Source organism: Chrysemys picta, chromosome 13 (genome assembly GCF_011386835.1).
Source record: "Chrysemys picta bellii isolate R12L10 chromosome 13, ASM1138683v2, whole genome shotgun sequence".
In the NCBI taxonomy this organism is placed as follows: Eukaryota; Metazoa; Chordata; order Testudines; family Emydidae; genus Chrysemys; species Chrysemys picta.
This window is the reverse complement of record NC_088803.1, coordinates 53,162,810-53,179,379: the sequence shown is the minus strand read 5'-3', so window position 1 is coordinate 53,179,379 and position 16,570 is coordinate 53,162,810. Positions and strand designations below refer to the sequence as shown.

Here is a 16,570-nt window from a genome sequence, read left to right as displayed (position 1 = left end):
AAAACCCATTGTTCTGAAGTGGCTAAAGAGTAACATTGGTAACAGGGAAGGGAAGCATTTTGGTCCCTCACAGACATTGCCCTGGTTGGGATGGGACCTGGGATTGTCTGTTTAGCTTTCCTCTCCGAGGCCAGAGTTCTTCTCTCTGAACATTCCCAGAACTCCCCGGTCCTATCTGTGCTGTGCCAGTGACAATGACAGTCTATTGGCTTCTCAAGCTTAGTTACTAATTGCCCTTTGGTGTGCACTTAAAGGGGAGCCCCTGTCGCTGGGCCTGCGAGAGCTCTCTCCACTTCACAGCATCAGGCCCCTCGGTCTGTTTCTAAAGAAGGAAGCGTGGCCTCGTCTGAACGCACAGGGCAGCTTCGGTTGTGTCCTCTGGGGCAGCGTGCGTTGTTGCAGCGTTCAGGTGGGGGGATAAGGTTACAGTTTGCCACACAAGCAAAACAGCCCAAGCTGACTGGAGGGCAGAACCGTTAACAGATGGCTCCAGCTGGGGGTTACTGGGGAGCAGGTGTGGGTTTCGTGACAGGAAAATTTGAAGAGAGACATGTTGATTTTGAATTCAGGAGGCCTGTAAGGTTGTGTGCCTTCTGCCACAACTCGCATGCCGGCGAGCTGGGTGACCTAGTTATGGTGCAGAAAACTGCTTGCTTTGTTTTTTATTTTTAGGCATTTCACTTATTTTTATCCTTGTGCTTATTTTAGATAGAGAGCGAATACAGGAGCTCACCAGTGCTGGGAAGGGCAACCTCCAGGCGGAAACGCCCAGCACAGCTCCTCCATGCAGCCAGCATCTTTACATCCGCACGTGTTTTCTCCCAGGCACATGCTCACGTGTACTGATCCACTGCTGTCTCTTAGGAGCCCATTAATGGGGACCCAAATGCCCTTGGTGCTGGCACCTGCCTCTAGGGGAGGGAGGGAGGAGGGGATGGAGTTAAAAGGCCTCTTCGGAGTTTTAAGCAGAGAAGTATCAGAGGGGTAGCCCTGTTAGTCTGAATCTGTAAAAAGCAACAGAGGGTCCTGTGGCACCTTTAAGACTAACAGAAGTATTGGGAGCATAAGCTTTCGTGGGTAAGAACCTCACTTCTTCAGTAAAAAGAACAGGAGTACTTGTGGCACCTTAGAGACTAACACATTTATTAGAGCATAAGCTTTCGTGGACTACAGCCCACTTCTTCGGATGCTGTGGGCTGTAGTCCACGAAAGCTTATGCTCTAATAAATGTGTTAGTCTCTAAGGTGCCACAAGTGCTCCTGTTCTTTTTACGGATACAGGCTAACACGGCTGCTACTCTGAAACCTGTCACTTCTTCAGATGCAAGTAATTACTTACATCTGAAGAAGTGAGGCTCTTACCCACGAAAGCTTATGCTCCCAATACTTCTGTTAGTCTTAAAGGTGCCACAGGACCCTCTGTTGCTTTTAACCAGAGAAGTTTCTGTTGCCTCTGGGATTATTTGAATGCGGTGGTGGTGGTTGTTTTCCTCTCTTCTCTCCCCCCCCCCCCCCCCCTTTAAAGGGAGCGGAGAGTTGAATGAACGTGGAGTTAAATCTACTCTTCTGATTTCAGTGGGCTTTATACCCTGTGGACTAACTTGCAGCCTCTTCTGGGCTACTCTGTAACCCGGAGTTCCGAGGGAGGCCAGCATGCAGCCAGAGCTTCTGAAGCAGGATTCTGTCCTGTTGTAAACTATGTATAGCGTACCGTGAGGTGCCTTGCCCGTGACAAAAGCAGCAGGTGCAGGCTGGGTTGACTTGTTGGTTGGAAATAGAATCGTATGCTTGGGCTGAAGAGAGGGGAATGGACAGAACTGTCTGTTTGACAGCACAGGTGTCTGAGCACCTGGAGACCCCTTACAGAGTGAGGAGAAAGAGGAGAGATCTTTTATTTTTCTCCCCCATCTTCCCCCCCACCCCCCGCTGCTGTTGATACCAGTGCAGTCGTTCAGCTGAATCCAAGAGCTCCGCACTAAACAGAGCAAAGTTGAGGGAATCACAGGGCTCTCAACACCCAGCCAGATGTGGGAGCGAGCTGCCAGGTTCACCATTGTGTGCACTGGAGTTAGAGCAAAGGCTTGTTTGACTGCTGCACTCTGGGACTGGTCAGTGCAGAGAGGAGGGGAGCAGCAGGACAGCTTCCACTCAGATGGTTCCTATCCCTTCTGGACCATTTCACTGGTGTTTTGGACATGATCTTGGTCCCACTCACAAGTCCATGGGAGTTTTGCCATTGGCTTCAGTGGGAGCAGGTTAATGGCATTCCGCTGGCGGGAAAGCTGTGGTGACGCTGTTGTCTCAGGCAGTGACTAGCTGTGCTGGCTAGGAAATGGAGGCTGTGTACAGATGGTCATGAGTAGCCCTCAAGTGAAGCCCCAGCTTTGTGTATTGAGGGCATCTGATTTAAACTCCTATAAACCTGTGGCCATAAGTGCTTGGTTATGCTTATTCCATCCTGAAATCATGTGGCTCACCAATATCTTATTGGATGAAACAATTATTTGCTTTCAGCGTGTGACTAAGGCGCAGAGTAGAGCGTGCCAAAGGAGCCCTCTTCTGCTGCAGTAGTTTGCCTTGCATATGTTAGGGAAGTCCGACCTATTTGGCTCCCTCTCCTGTTGGTCAGGAGGTTTCTTGCTAAGTGACTTCATGGGCCGAATCACTTGAGCTTTCACATGGATTAACAGGAACTAAATGAGTGCATCTCCCTCCCCTTCTCCAGCTCCATCCCAGGGGGGTGTTGGGAGGAGGAGCTCTGCTCAAAGGGTTCCTGGGACTTACCCAAGAGAGAAGGGCTGAGACAGTCTATTTAAAATCAGAGTGGGTCCATGTGTGGAAGGAGGAGTGGGTCCCGATTTCTTGTCTATTCCCAAACCTGACCATTTTCCCAGGGCATGTTTTTTGTGGGGGAGCATGTTCTTGCATCCAGCCTCTCAGTCTAGGGGGAAATGCCTAAGAAATGACAATATTGCACTCTGGTCACGGGTCCGAGAGCACTGTAGGGCACACCCCAGCTGTGGCCCCAGAGAATGAGGAATGTGGTCATGGTGTCAGGGTTCAATGAAGCCCAAAGGTTGTGTCTTTGCAAAAGCTACAAGGAGTCTGGTGGCACCTTAAAGACTAACAGATTTATTTGGGCATAAGCTTTCGTGGGTAAAAACCTCACTTCTTCTCACGAAAGCTTATGCCCAAATAAATCTGTTAGTCTTTAAGATGCCACCAGACTCCTTGTTGTTTTTGTAGATACAGACTAACACGGCTACCCCCTGGTACTTGACACTTCGCAAAAGCTGCCTCCTTGCAGCAACTGTTGCCTCAGACCCAGTTCTACAAGGATACAGGAACTTTCTTAATGCTTGGGGGCGAAGAGTGTGACTGGGTGAAAATGCAGCTTAGTTCCTCTCCCTGGGCACCACGTGCTGAAGGCATGGTCTCCCCCAAAAGGAGATGCTTGTGTTACACAGCAGCCTCGCTAGGCACACAGCCATTGCACTAATAGCTTCTAGGCTTCAGATAGCTCTGACACCAGACAAGGAGTCTTCCCGCTGCCCCTAACATGTGCCTCTCTCACCAAAGGCCAGCAGACTGGTCTGCCCTGTTGGGGCTCAGACACCATCTGTCCAGTGGGGAGAAGCCGCATAGAGACTGTTTTCCAAAAGGCATTAAATGGGTTAGTCCAAGGAAATGCAATCCCATTCCCAGCAGGTGCTAATCTCCTGAGTGGATCCGGCTCGACCTACATGTTCCTCACTGTGCTTTTGTATTATGGCTTCATGGCTCCCAGCTCTCCCTCTCCTGTGTGTTCCTGATACTGGTTCTGGTCTGTGGCTCAGCCCTGATGATTCTGGGGGAATAACTTTCACTGATGAAAGTTGGATGCAAGTGGATTAGTCATTCATGCCAGCTCTTGTTTTGCTGCACATTAATGTTTCATCTGATGGCTGATTGCTTCGCCAGGCCAGGCTGACTCCGGGCTGCAGCTCTCTGGATAACCCCTCTGACACATTTGGGAAATGCTGGTGCACACTTGTCATCTCCGAGTGGTGCAAGCGCATTGTAGGTTCCGTGAAGCTGGTGATGAAACCAGTTTGACAAGCGTCCCTGGCAGCAGGGTTAGGAATGGAATGTGCTAGTGACTGTCTCTGCTTAGCAAAGTACTGGCTTTGGCTGTCGTGTGCACTGAACTCTGGAGGTTTATTGTACTTTCCACTCCAACACCCAGTCTGGCTGGAGCCCTTCCGCAAACTGGGACAGCCTGTGTGCCTTACCAAATGCTGGTGTCCTGCTGTGTGTGTGTGTGTGTGTAGGGGGGTGGGGGAATGGCAGAGGTTTTATCTCTACACAGCCCTGGGTCGCAACATCCTGGAGTTTGACAGTGATTGCTGAGGACTCAGGGTTCACATCACCCAGAATTCCCTGCTATTGTAATTGAAATTAACCAGCTGCTTCCATGTAGGTCAGTCATTTGCATAACAGTTAAAACTGAGTCCCTGAAGCATTTGCACCTGCAGAGTCTGCTTGTGTCTCCCCCCACTCGCCATGGAAGCTGGCAGTGAGTTACTGACAAAGCACTTGAAAGAACACTAGGGGCGGAACAGCAAAGCCGCGTGTGAGGAGCAGCTCTGGAGAGGGGTTGAGGCCTGTTCTCTGATGTCTGACGTGGGACGTGGCGGGGGTGGGGTGGGGGGAGAGATGGCATATTTTCTGAAATATTTGGATTGCAAGGGTGGTGTTTTGCGCCAATGGCAGTTATAACTGCTTGGACATTGCTGCTGCCTGACGCTCAGGTCCTGGCTTTGAGGGATATCTGAGCATCCATACAAACATGCAGGGGGCTCGTGCGGTTTGCAGCCTGTCGTCCGGTTCCGCGATGGAGAGAGATGGAGTAGGGGACCTCTGGGCTCTCTTGGGCTCTAGTAGTCACGTGGGGACCCGCTGAGCTGTGTTTACAGGATTCTAGCAGCAGCCTTTGGGAATACTCCTGTTTTCAGTTTTTCTGATAGTGCTTTTCTCCATTGAGCTTCATCTGCAGGTTTGTACATGCCAGTCCCACGTGGTGAGTTGAGTAAAGGGCAGCTGTTGTTCCTGGGCTTTGCTGGAACCAGGGTGTTTCCTATTCCACACCTTGTTTTGCTCATCTCTGTATGAAACCATTCCCAAGTGCACATTAATCCAAATGCGAATGGCAGCTGCTAGCCGGTGGCTGGGGTGCATCATAGGTATTTTAGCAGTAACACAGCTGCTGTTACAGTTATAGGTATACTAGAAACACGGAGAGCCTCATTTGAGGGGAAACAGCGTCCTGTGGCTAAACACCAGCAGTTGGGAGTCAAGAGCCTGGGATTGTGTTCCCAACTCTGCCACAGACTGGCATATGACTCTGGGCTGGTCACTTAAACTGCTTTGTGCCTCAGTTTCTCCATCTGGGATAATAGTGCTCCACATCATAGGATGGTTTTGAGAGCTAATTAATATTTAGAGTAGACAGTGCTTTGAGACTCTTGAATGAAAAGCCTGGTGTATTTGCTGAACTGTTTTGGGTGTCTTTCTCGAATGGTACGCTGCTCTTTTCCAAGCAGATCTTGTTGGGGTGGCAGAGAGAGCTGTGTGCGTGGTGGTCACCCCGCTGTGTGTTTAGTCACTGGGTTGGAACAGTTCCTGTCTTACAGGCTTGGGTTGTAAATAAGCAGGTGTGGCAGTGCCATTGCTAGGTGGAAGGTGTGGCCCTGGGGCTGATCTGTTGCCTGTTTCCTCCACATGGAATGTTCTGTGTGAAAGGCCATTGAATTTTTTTCTGAACCCTGCCCAGACTGGCTCTGCAAAGGACCATGCTCCCTCCCTGTCATCTTCTCACACTTCCTCTGCTATAGGAGGGACTCCTCTGCTGTACAAAGAGCCAGGTGACCCATTTGCATGCTAGCGCACTTCAGCCATGCCACACCAAGGAATCTTTCGTGGTACCCAAACCCCTTCTTTCCCCTATTAACTGCCCTGCTCTCCTCTGTACCCCAGCCATGGCTCAGACAATATGTTGCTGCCCAGAGACTAGACAGGGATGATCCCCCTACATCTGCTTCCCTCACCTGTCCTCATGGATCACTGCTACTCGCTGAATCCTGCTTGTACCTTGAAAAGGAACTTGGTCTGCTTCACTTGCCTCGAACTTGGCCCTGTTCCCGATTTCACTATAGAGAGTGCAACTGATTTCCTTCCCACCTGTCTAGTGTTAGCGTTTCAGATGGTTACCTAGACACAAGAGAATGAAACTAACCCAGCTAACAGGGTTGGTACTACTGATACATTTAAAGCTCTAGTTCCCATCAGCCTCCAGATAGGGATGTGAATGCCAGTGTCCTGGCCAAATTTCAAATCTGATAGATTATGGTTATCTACTGAGATACCTTCTTCACACCCAGTTGACATTGTTGGCACTGTTTAAACAGCTGCTGCATCTCACCCCAGAGGTGGCTGCATTTTAGGGTGGGTGAAGTGATTGGTAACTGCCTACTTTGCATATTTGTTTAAATGTGTAAAGTGTTGTGGGACCTTCAGGATGCTAAGCTCAGTGTAGGTGAAAGAGGGTATCATGCTTTCAGCGCTGTGGAGGGGAATGAGGATCCCTTCTACTTTTGTGCTGGGTCGGGTGGCGAGTGGAGTATGGGCTGTGAATCTGATTCTGTGCATGTACAATGTCTTCTGACCAGCAGGGAGGGTGGGGGTGGCAAAAACAAATAGAGAGATGCTGAACGGCACTGCTGAACCAGTGGATGACTTGGAGGTGAGGTGATATCTCACTACCTATTGGCATAATTGCTTCTATTCTATTTCACTATCACCTACTGCCCCATCCTTGTTAGTGTATCTGTTGACTCGTGGGTGGGGGGAAAGGAGGGGATGTGTGAAATGCAGAGAGAGCCTATTGTAAAACAATCTACCCCTGGGAGGATGGGGTAAGCCAATACCGACTGTCTGTGATCCTCTTTGTAACGTGCTGTTGCTATCAGAGAGTCATCGTTTGAGCAACTCAGGAATTCTAAACATTTCCTCTCAGATAAAGGTGACTGAGGGAGGCTAGAAATATCTGGACATGTCTGGACTAGTCTGAGATCCAGAACACGGGGCTGAAGAGGTTGAAACTTGACATTTGGGGGGCTAGATCTCAGGTAGAAGGGAAGCGAGGCCTTGGGTTAGTGCATGAACTGGAAGGTAACTAGGAGGACCTGCACTTCGCTAGTCTCCAGTGTGTCCACCAAATCCTGCGCTAAAGCAGCCGTGTCCCTTCTACCTGCCTGCCCGGGCCCGGGCTGGGCTTGCTGAGTCTGGGAACCGAGCGTGGGGGCAGAGCCCCATGCACTGTGGCTGGAATGGAGAGTATTAGTGACTTCCACAGAATTCACTGGCTTCTCCAGGCACGTCGACATGGAAAGGGAGGGGGGCCGATCTGCTGTGCCGCCCTCGGTGCCCTGTTAGCTGCGTGTTTTCTGGTTCTGGAGGAAGAGGAGGGGTGCTCCATGCTCCTCCACTGTTGTCCCTCCCTGCCTGTAGTGCCTGATAGCTCCATGTATTCACCAGATGCCATTTATCTCTTGCTCAGCAAACACTTTCTTTTCTTAGAAATAAGCGCTTCAAAACAAGTCAACTTCCAAGAAGAATTCTAATGATTTCCACAAGCTCTGAGACCGATACTATCAAAACTAGAAACAAAATGCCAAGCCAGCCTGCTTGCCCTATCGACACTCAGCCAAGCCAGCCTGCTTCATCTCTCGTGCCTCAGCGAAGACCCTTCGTTCTGCTGGGTGCCCGCTCCCTACCTCCCTGGAGCAGTTCTGTTTGCTAGGGTGTCTACGCAGCTGCACGGTGTTTTGTGGGGGAGGGGCCTTTGGTTTTATTACCAAGTGGAAAGACTTAGTTCTTAGTTTCTTTGTGACCGTTTTTGGTGCTGTGATGAGATTGTGTCTAAATCCCTTAGTGCTGCAAATCTATGCAAATATGGCAGCTTGTCAATTACCAAGGCATGCTACCACTCTGCCTGACAACGCATCCCCCTTCCTGGAAGCCTTATTAGAGCAGGGCAAGGGGTGCTTGGGGACTGTGTAGGGGGAACAAGGATTTTCCTCCTTATTTAGCATTGGGCTCAATAAAATGTCCACAGTCTTGATTTCCCCTCCTCCCCTCCCAACATAGCAATATTGGTCACCCTAAAAACAAAGGTCTGGCGGTTTCCTGAGAGGATGCAGAGACTGCAGCATCTGGGGGAGTGGCGGGAGGGATGGAAAGGGCTCTAGGGCACCTGACCAGGGCCAGAGACAGTGCCTTTGTCTCTTTTTCTCCCCTGTTGTCTTGTGAGGCAGCCCCAGCTGAGAACAGGCAGATCAGGGAGCTGTTGGGCTGTGAGTCTACAGAATGACTGCGTGGACCCTTCTGAATAAACACTGTGTTACCAGGGACACTGGTGGGGGGGGGGGGGGGGGAGGTGATCTATGCACTCAGCATGGAGGTTGGGGAGTGGCAGGGTCATGCATATCCACACCTGGCTGTTTGCAGTGGGAGGAGCTTATGCATTCCTGCCCAGGGAATGGGGAATCATTAACTAGCCATTCCTTGGGAGCAAAGTGCTTCCCCAAGTGTTCTGGACACGTTGGTGGGAGTGTGTCATAGCAAATGACCCCAATAGAAAGAAACTGGGTATCCATGGTTCCGAGGGGAGCTGAACACTGGCTCGCTCGCATGGAGCAAGGCCAAAATTTTGATTGTCTGCTTTTGGGATGCATCTCCCTTTTCAAAACCTTTCTTATGTGATGGTATTTGTGTACTCCCACTGATGCCATACCATGTGACTCCCCAGCCAGCGCGGAGTATGCAGAAGCGTGCAGTGTTCTGTCCCAGTCCTGCTGCCTTTCATATCTATCAATAGAAAGAGACTTTGTTCGGAGTGCAGTTTATAAATTAAACTATCCATTCCTGGGATCTGGAACCTGCTCCCTGTCCTCCATCTCCTGCAGTAGGTCACACAATGCTCCTGCAGCCCCTTGACCTCTCTGCATGAGACACATGCTTGGAGGCTGCGTGCTTTCTCTTTCCCTTCTGTACGTGCAAAGGGGCATTGTTAAGGCTGACATGCCCAATGTGTTAAACTCCAATCCTGGAGGGGAAAATCTATCCACTTTCCAAAATGCGGGCTGCACTATTAGTGGCATCCCTGTGTGTTAGCTGGGCACAACTGCCAACCCATTCAGGGCTCGGTTTCTCTGTTATCACAAACAGCATGCTGACCTTCCCACTCCCACCTGTAAATAGGGAGGACATTGGAAATATACAAGAATCCTGATCTCTTTCTCTCTGGGCAGGAGTCTTACATCAGTGGCCTGTCCCTCCCCACAGCAATGGTGCAGGGGATATAATATAACAGGTCTGCGGTGCCCAAAGGAGCTGATAGGCCTGAAGTGAAACCTATCCGCCTTCTCTGTTCCTCTCAATGGATGGGATTGTAAACACGCACATCTAGTACATCCTTCCCAACAGAAGGGTGAAGAATAAGGCTGGCATGGTGAGGCACATGGTATAAGTGAGCAGGAGTCCGTGCTGCCCGGGGAATGCTTTGTGCCTAGGGTCCTCTAATATTTCATGTCATTAGAGCGTGTTTTGCAATCAGTAGGTCATAGCCCCCAGGGGGACAAGAAAGGCGAACAGGAGACTCCACTCGCAAGTTGTTGAAAACTTTAGAACAATCTCAGGTTAAAAAAAATATCTTGTTCCTCCGCGCACACCCTGAGCCCTCAAGGTCAACTATTCCGTCAGCCTCTATAGGGGCTTATTGTTACCACTGTTATATTCACTGTAAAAATCAGAGTAAAAACGTGTAAGGGGGTTGTGAAAAGTTTGACTTGGGAAAAGGGGTCGCCAACCTGATCCAGGTGAGAAACAGCTTCTCGGCTCTATGAGCTAAGATCAAGTGTTGTATCTGAGGCTGCAGCCACAGAGACCCTCTGACACCTGGATCTGGGCCCTGTCCAACTGGCTGTAGCGTGAACTACTTGTTAGGTGCTTTGAAGCACAATATAAACAGGAATGAATTTGTCCTCATTAATGCACCTGGGAGGTAAAATGATCCCCATTTTACAGGGGGAAATTGAGGCAGAGAGGGTAAGCGATTTGCTCCAGGCCACAGCACGAATTGGTGTCGCTTGGGATTTTACATGACCCCCATCTGTTCCAAACAGGCCATTGAAAAACTTGCTTTTGAAATTGCACATTTATCAATCTCTGCAGCAGCTTCGTGTGGCAGCCCACAAAAGGGAGGGTCTGTGACAAATGAGACAGGCTTCAGGCCAAATTCAGTCCTGGGGCAAGCAGGTGCAAAGCCCAGGGGCCTCTGAAAATCCCCAAATCCCTGCTTACTCCAGGCTGGAATTTGGTCATCTGTTAGAACCTTAGCGTGTGTACAGAGCAAGGTGTGGAGGGGTGAGTGCTCTGCAAGGAGCGGTGATGGAGCATCAGGATGTTTCACATCTAAGTAATGGGGGGAAGTGAGCTGCATTTTCTATGACTTATGGGGAGGAGCCAGTTTAAAAGCAATTGGCTGAGCTACTTGCCAATCACAGCAGTAGCTTAGGAACTGAAACCCACGTAGCTGACCATGGCAACAGTCACAGCTTGTCTCTTGATGTCTTGTCTGGATGTTAATGGGGACATTACCAGGTGTTCCATGCAGTTCCTTGGCACAGCTGTGGGAGTCAGGAGACCCCTCTAGAGGTTCAGGCAGCGGGAGGGGATTTAGCCGAGAGCTGCCGCCTGTCTGATTTCTGTGCATCGCACAATAAGGCGTGATACAGACACAGGGTCACTCCAAGCTTATCTGTGCTGTTCCAGACTGGATGACTTACCGCAGCCTTATTTATTCAGGAGACAATCCTGCTGGGAAAACGGCAGTCTGAATATAATACATGCCCCGCTCCTGTGGGGGAAGAAAGGGGCCCTCAGCCCGGGTCAGGTTCGTCCAGAGCACAGAGCTTCTCATGGAGTGCTCTGGGAGCAAATCTGTGTCTGGGGCCCATCAGTTACTTGTGGGGCGGGGAGATGCTCAGTTGGCAAGCTCTCATTACCGTTGTTTGTTGTTGTATCGATTCCCATTCGCTGGCCCTCTTTGGTCTCCAGTCCTGTGCAGTGCGGTTTGTGCATAGCAGGGAAGCAGGCCTGTTTACTTACCCAGTGAGCTAGGAGAACAAAGCTAGCCTCAGATTTGCCCTGCTCTCTGGAATGCTGTTGGGAAACGTTTGCAAGGCCGCGTTCCTGCTTTAATCTGACCGACAGGCATGCTTGATAAACCTCAGGGCTGCCGGGGGTAAAGTTCTTCTGTAGTCTGCTGCGTACTGAACTTGGACCCCTTGTTCCATGAGAGCCAGGATTGCTGTGGATTAGAGCTTCTGCCCTGGTAGGTGCCAGGGTCTCTGCTGGACAGCCATGCCGTTTACCTGCAGCAGGTATATACCTTCCACAGCAGGAATTTCTCATCTCCCCATCCCTCCCCAGGGTCAGACTTGTGCTTAATAGTGAGATATCTAAACAAAAGCCTGGTGAATGCCCATTGCTCCTGTTGACTCCAGTGGGAATTCTGCACTTGGCACAGGGTACCCAAATTTGGCCCACATTGTGTTGCTGTATCTGGAAGAACCTCTGTTCATGGAACTCTTTGGGGTGGGGCTTATTTTGGAGATGTGGAGTGTCTCGGTAGGTGGGAAGGAGTTGGTGTCCTGGGCGGGTCAGCAGAACTGCTGATGTTTCCATGGGCTCTGGACCCAGATGATCAGCAAACCCCCCAGCCCTTGAAAGGCATCTTCTTGAGGTCCTGTCCAGCCCTCCGGCGCTCTGACCCTTCCAAGGAACCAGCTCAGGGGAGGGTGTGGCCTACCTCAGTCATTCTCGGCTCTCAGACCAGCTCTGCTGGTGCAAGGCTCTGCTGGGTGGCTGGGCGTGCAGTCAGGGCCTGCTCTCTAGCCAGACTGAGCGTCTCACTGAGGAGGTGCCATGGATGTCTTCAAGCTGCCTTCCTGCCGTGACTATTGGAAATGTCCCTTCAGGCCGAGAGCCCTGCTCTGTGCATTACTCTCAACTCCATGCAGCCCCAGGGCTACCCTATGTCTTCGGGGGCTCTAAGATGGGTGGGAGTCTACCCAGCTCAGGGAATGAGCTTCCCGGCCCCGCTGGGCAGACCTCTGCTAGTGCGAGACCCCCCAGCCCTCCAAAACCACTGCACTCAGTGCTCTGAAGTTGTGTCTTGGGTGCTGCTCAGGGGGGGTAGCCTAGCAAGGGGAGAGTGGGGTAGGAGCTCTTGTTGCCAGGGCTATGGGCTGAGGGTGGATTCTGCCACTAGTGGTGCAGGAGTAATGCAGTTGGGTGGGTGTGGTTACGGTGACAGTGCTTGTCCCCTAGGGGGTGAGGATCCCCCCCCCCCCCCCCAAATCCAAGCCACTGTGTCCTTTTGCCCTCTCCCCTGACTACCTTCCCAGCTGCCCCCCACACTGTCCCTCTGATTCTGTCCTGTCCCTTCTCTCTGTCATGGGAGGGGAAGTTGGGCTCCAGTGGGCTCCTGTGCTGGCACACATTAAATCTCCATGTATTTCAACATTCAGCTGGGGGGCGGGAACCTGCCATCTGTTGGCAGGAGGTGCAGGACTGGGAGGAACCAGGCAGAGCCCTGAGTGGCTGCATTCCTGGTAGATGCCTCAGATTGCCCTGTGCCCTGAAACTCCAAGGATCTTGTTGTCCCAGAACACCCAGCTTCCCAGAAATGACTCCTGGAGCTTGATAATGCTGAATGCAGGGCACTGTTGTGAGGGAGTTTGCTGCCAGAAGGGCCGGTGTGTCTCCCTGGGCGTGAGCTGTGGGTGGGAGGAGAGGAGTGGGCACAGAGCAGACAATAACAGACATGTGGTGTTTGTTCTTAGAGTAACCATAGAAAATTGGGCTCCAGTCATGGAACGGTTTGCCCAGTCCAGCCTCCCCAGCAAACAAAGCTCCGCTGTCTCCCTGCTGCCCCCGCCCCTCTTCCCGAGTTCAGCGCGCTGTGTGCTTGTGGTGCACCTCCTGTCCTGCACTCGTGGTGTTCTCCCCTCCCTGACACACGCTTCTCTCATGACTGGTCCTGTGCTTCCCTTTGCCCTCTTTACACATAGTTCAGGGTGAGGCGCGCAGGGCTTCTGTGTCCATTCAGGGCCCATGCCTGAAAAAGGCTGACCTACATGGGGCCTGCTGGGGGAACACAGATGCCAATATCTCACCTCTTCTCTCCCACACCCTCGGCTGCGGAGAAACTCCTGATGCCTGTTGGGTACTGACAGTGACAGTGCTGTACTGGGCCCTGGTGAAAGGCAGTCTCTGGCAGGTCCCCAAGAACTTGTGGGTGGGTGGGAGGGTGTAATGGGTAGTTCACTGATCTCAGCGGGCACGGTGCGCCTGGTGGAAGGGGTAAATGCCTGCAGGCCTGGTAGCTAGGCAGAGTAGCTGCAATTGGTGCTTGTTCTGTGGAGGAAACTTAAGTGCTTTGTGCCTCATTAGTGGGGACTAATCTGTGGAGGAGCCATTGAGGCCTGGGGGAGCTTACCCATCCTGCCCCTTGGAAGGGCCAGGGCTCTCTGCCGTTAGGCAGCCTCCATGTGCCCACGCTGCAGTTTGGGGACCTGATCCGATGGCTGTTTAGGGCTCCGCCCTTGATCTCTCACGGAGAGTTCTGCCCCACACTTCCCTCCCGGGGAGGGGAGCTCAAACCAGAAATGAGCCAACAGTAAGATGGCAGCTCAGCTGCTGAGCGCTGTATTGGTTACACGTACGCTGAAGAGAGAGAGCATTCCCAATGCAGTTACACAGCGCTTCCCTTTCAGAACCTGTTCTAGCCACTTTAACCTGGAACATTAAACATTCAATGTGTTTTATACTGTAAAGATTAAACACATTTAACAATCCATCCAGCCTTTGGCAGAAACGGCGAGTGTGCATGTAAAATGCACAAGTCCCTAGCGGTGGTGGCACCAGCAGCTCTCGGGCTAAGATGGGAAAGCAGAGGCTCTGCAGAACATGGACAAAGTCTGCACCCATAGAATCATAGCACTGGAAGGGACCTCGAGAGGTCATCTAGTCCAGTCCCCTCCCTGCATCCATGGCCGGACTAAGTATTATCTCGACCATCCCTGACAGGTATTTGTCCAACCTGCTCTTAAAAATCCCCATCATGGAGATTCCACAACCTCCCTAGGCAATTTATTCCAGTGCTTAACTACCCTGACAGGAAGTTTTCCCTAATGTTCAACCTAAACCGCCCTTGCTGCAATTTAAGCCCATTGCTTCTTGTCCTGTCCTCAGAGGTTAAGAAGAACAGTTTTTCTCCCTCCTCCTTGTAACAACCTTTTATGTACTTGAAAACTGTTATCATGTCCCCTTTCAGTCTTCTCTTCTCCAGACTAAACAAACCCAAATTTTTCAATCTTCCCTCAGAGGTCATGTTTTCTAGACCTTTAATCATTTTTGTTTCTCTTCTCTGGATTCTCTCCAATTTGTCCACCTCTTTCCTGAAATGTGGCGCCCAGAACTGGACACAATACTTCAGCTGAGGCCTAATCAGCGTGGAGTAGAGCGGAAGAATTACTTCTCGTGTCTTGCTTACAACACTCTTGCTAATACATCCCAGAATGATGTTTTTTTGCAATAGCATAACACTATTGACTCGTATTTAGCTTGTGACCCCCAATCTCTTTCCGCAGTACTCCTTCCTAGGCAGTCATTTCCCATTTTGTATGTGTGCAACTGATTGTTCCTTCCTAAGTGGAGTTCTCTGCATTTGTCCTTATTGAATTTCATCCTATTTACTTTAGACCATTTCTCCAGTTTGTCCAGATCATCTTAAATTTTAATCCTATCCTCCAAAGCACTTGCAACCCCTCCCAGCTCGGTATCGTCCGCAATCTTTATAAGTGTACTCTCTATACCATTATCGAAATCATTGATGAAGATATTGAACCGAACTGGACCAGAACCGATCCCTGTGGGACCCCACTCGTTATGTCCTTCCAGCATGACACTGAACCACTGATAACTACTCTCTGGGAATGATTTTCCAACCAGTTGTGCACACACCTTATAGTAGCTCCATCGAGGTTGTATTTCCCTAGTTTGTTTATGAGAAGGTCATGCGAGGCAGTAAAGTCAAGCTATACCACATCTACTGCTTCTCCCCATCCACAAGGTTTGTTACCCTGTCAAAGAAAGCGATCAGGTTGGTTTGGCGCGATTTGTACTTGACAAATCCATCCTGACTGTTATTTATCACCTTACTATCTTCTAGGTGTTTGCAAAGTGATTGCTGAATTATTTGCTTCATTATCTTTCTGGGTACAGAAGTTAAGCTGACTGGTCTGCAATTCCCCGGGTTGTCCTTTTGTTTCCCTTTTTATAGATTGGCACTATATCTGCCTTTTTCCAGTCTTCTGGAAGACGGGAGACATTCCAGGACTTTTCAAAGATAATTGCTAATGGCTCAGATATCTCCTCAGTCAGCTCCTTGAGTATTCTAGGATGCATTTCATCAGGCCCTGGTGATTTGAAGACATATAACTTGTCTAAGTAATTTTTGACTTGTTCTTTCCCCATATTAGACTCTGATCCTACCTCATTTTCCCTGGCATTCACTATGTTAGATGTCCAATCGCCACCAACCTTCTTGGTGAAAACCAAAACAAAGAAGTCATTAAGGACCTCTGCCATTTCCACATTTTCTGTTATTGTCTTTCCCCCCTCATTGAGTAACAGGCCTCCTCTGTCCTTGGTCTTCCTCTTGTTTCTCATGTATTTGTAGCAGGTGCTTTCTTCCTTGTTACATTGTTGGTAGAGGATCTCTGTTAGTTAGCGTGTCTCTGAAATCATTTTCTTTTTAAACACGGATGGCCCAATTTGTCTAGGCATTAGGGTGGTTCTCAAAGGAAACGTCCACATCCGACTCCATGCGGTAGCTTTCGTCACTGTGCCCAAGGCTCGCCCTTCTCTTTTTCAGCCGTTGAGTTATTTCTGGTTCTTGGGAAGTGGATGCACACATGCACTTCCTCTGGGTTTTGCAAGACCCCCCTGCAACAGGAACACACTCATTGTTCTCTTTCCCCAGTGCTGAAAATGGGATCCAATTGTCTTGTCCTTGGTGAATGTTCTCAGAACTTGGAATGGCTGCGTACCTTGTCCTCCTGGATTTCCCAGCCAAATGGGACAGAGTTCTTGTGAAGCTTAATAGGTATTTTAATCCACGCAAGTCCCTCACTTTCTGCAGCCTTGTGGGGCAGCGACCAGGCTAGGTGTGGGGGAACTCCAGGAAAAAAGAGCTGAATAAAAGGAATGTCCTGGGTGTCTGGGCTGCTGCTCGGCTGGCTTCTTCCAGAGCAGGGTAGAAGGCTGTTCTCCTGACTGCTGCCTGTCAAGGCTCAAAGGTGTCTGTATCAGTACCTGCCCTCCTCAACACGGAGAGAGGCCTGGGGGTGAAGGAGCAGTCACTGGCATGTGGCGAGGCAGCCCATCCTCCCCCCGCCCTCGGG

The 16,570-nt window shown here is 50.5% G+C and overlaps 1 protein-coding gene across 4 annotated transcripts in view; it reads left to right on the top strand.

Moving 5' to 3' along the window:
* The window catches only part of BCL2L1 (BCL2 like 1), a 31,384-nt gene that overhangs the window by 11,608 nt on the left and 3,206 nt on the right, over positions 1–16,570 (top strand). The window lies entirely within an intron of this gene.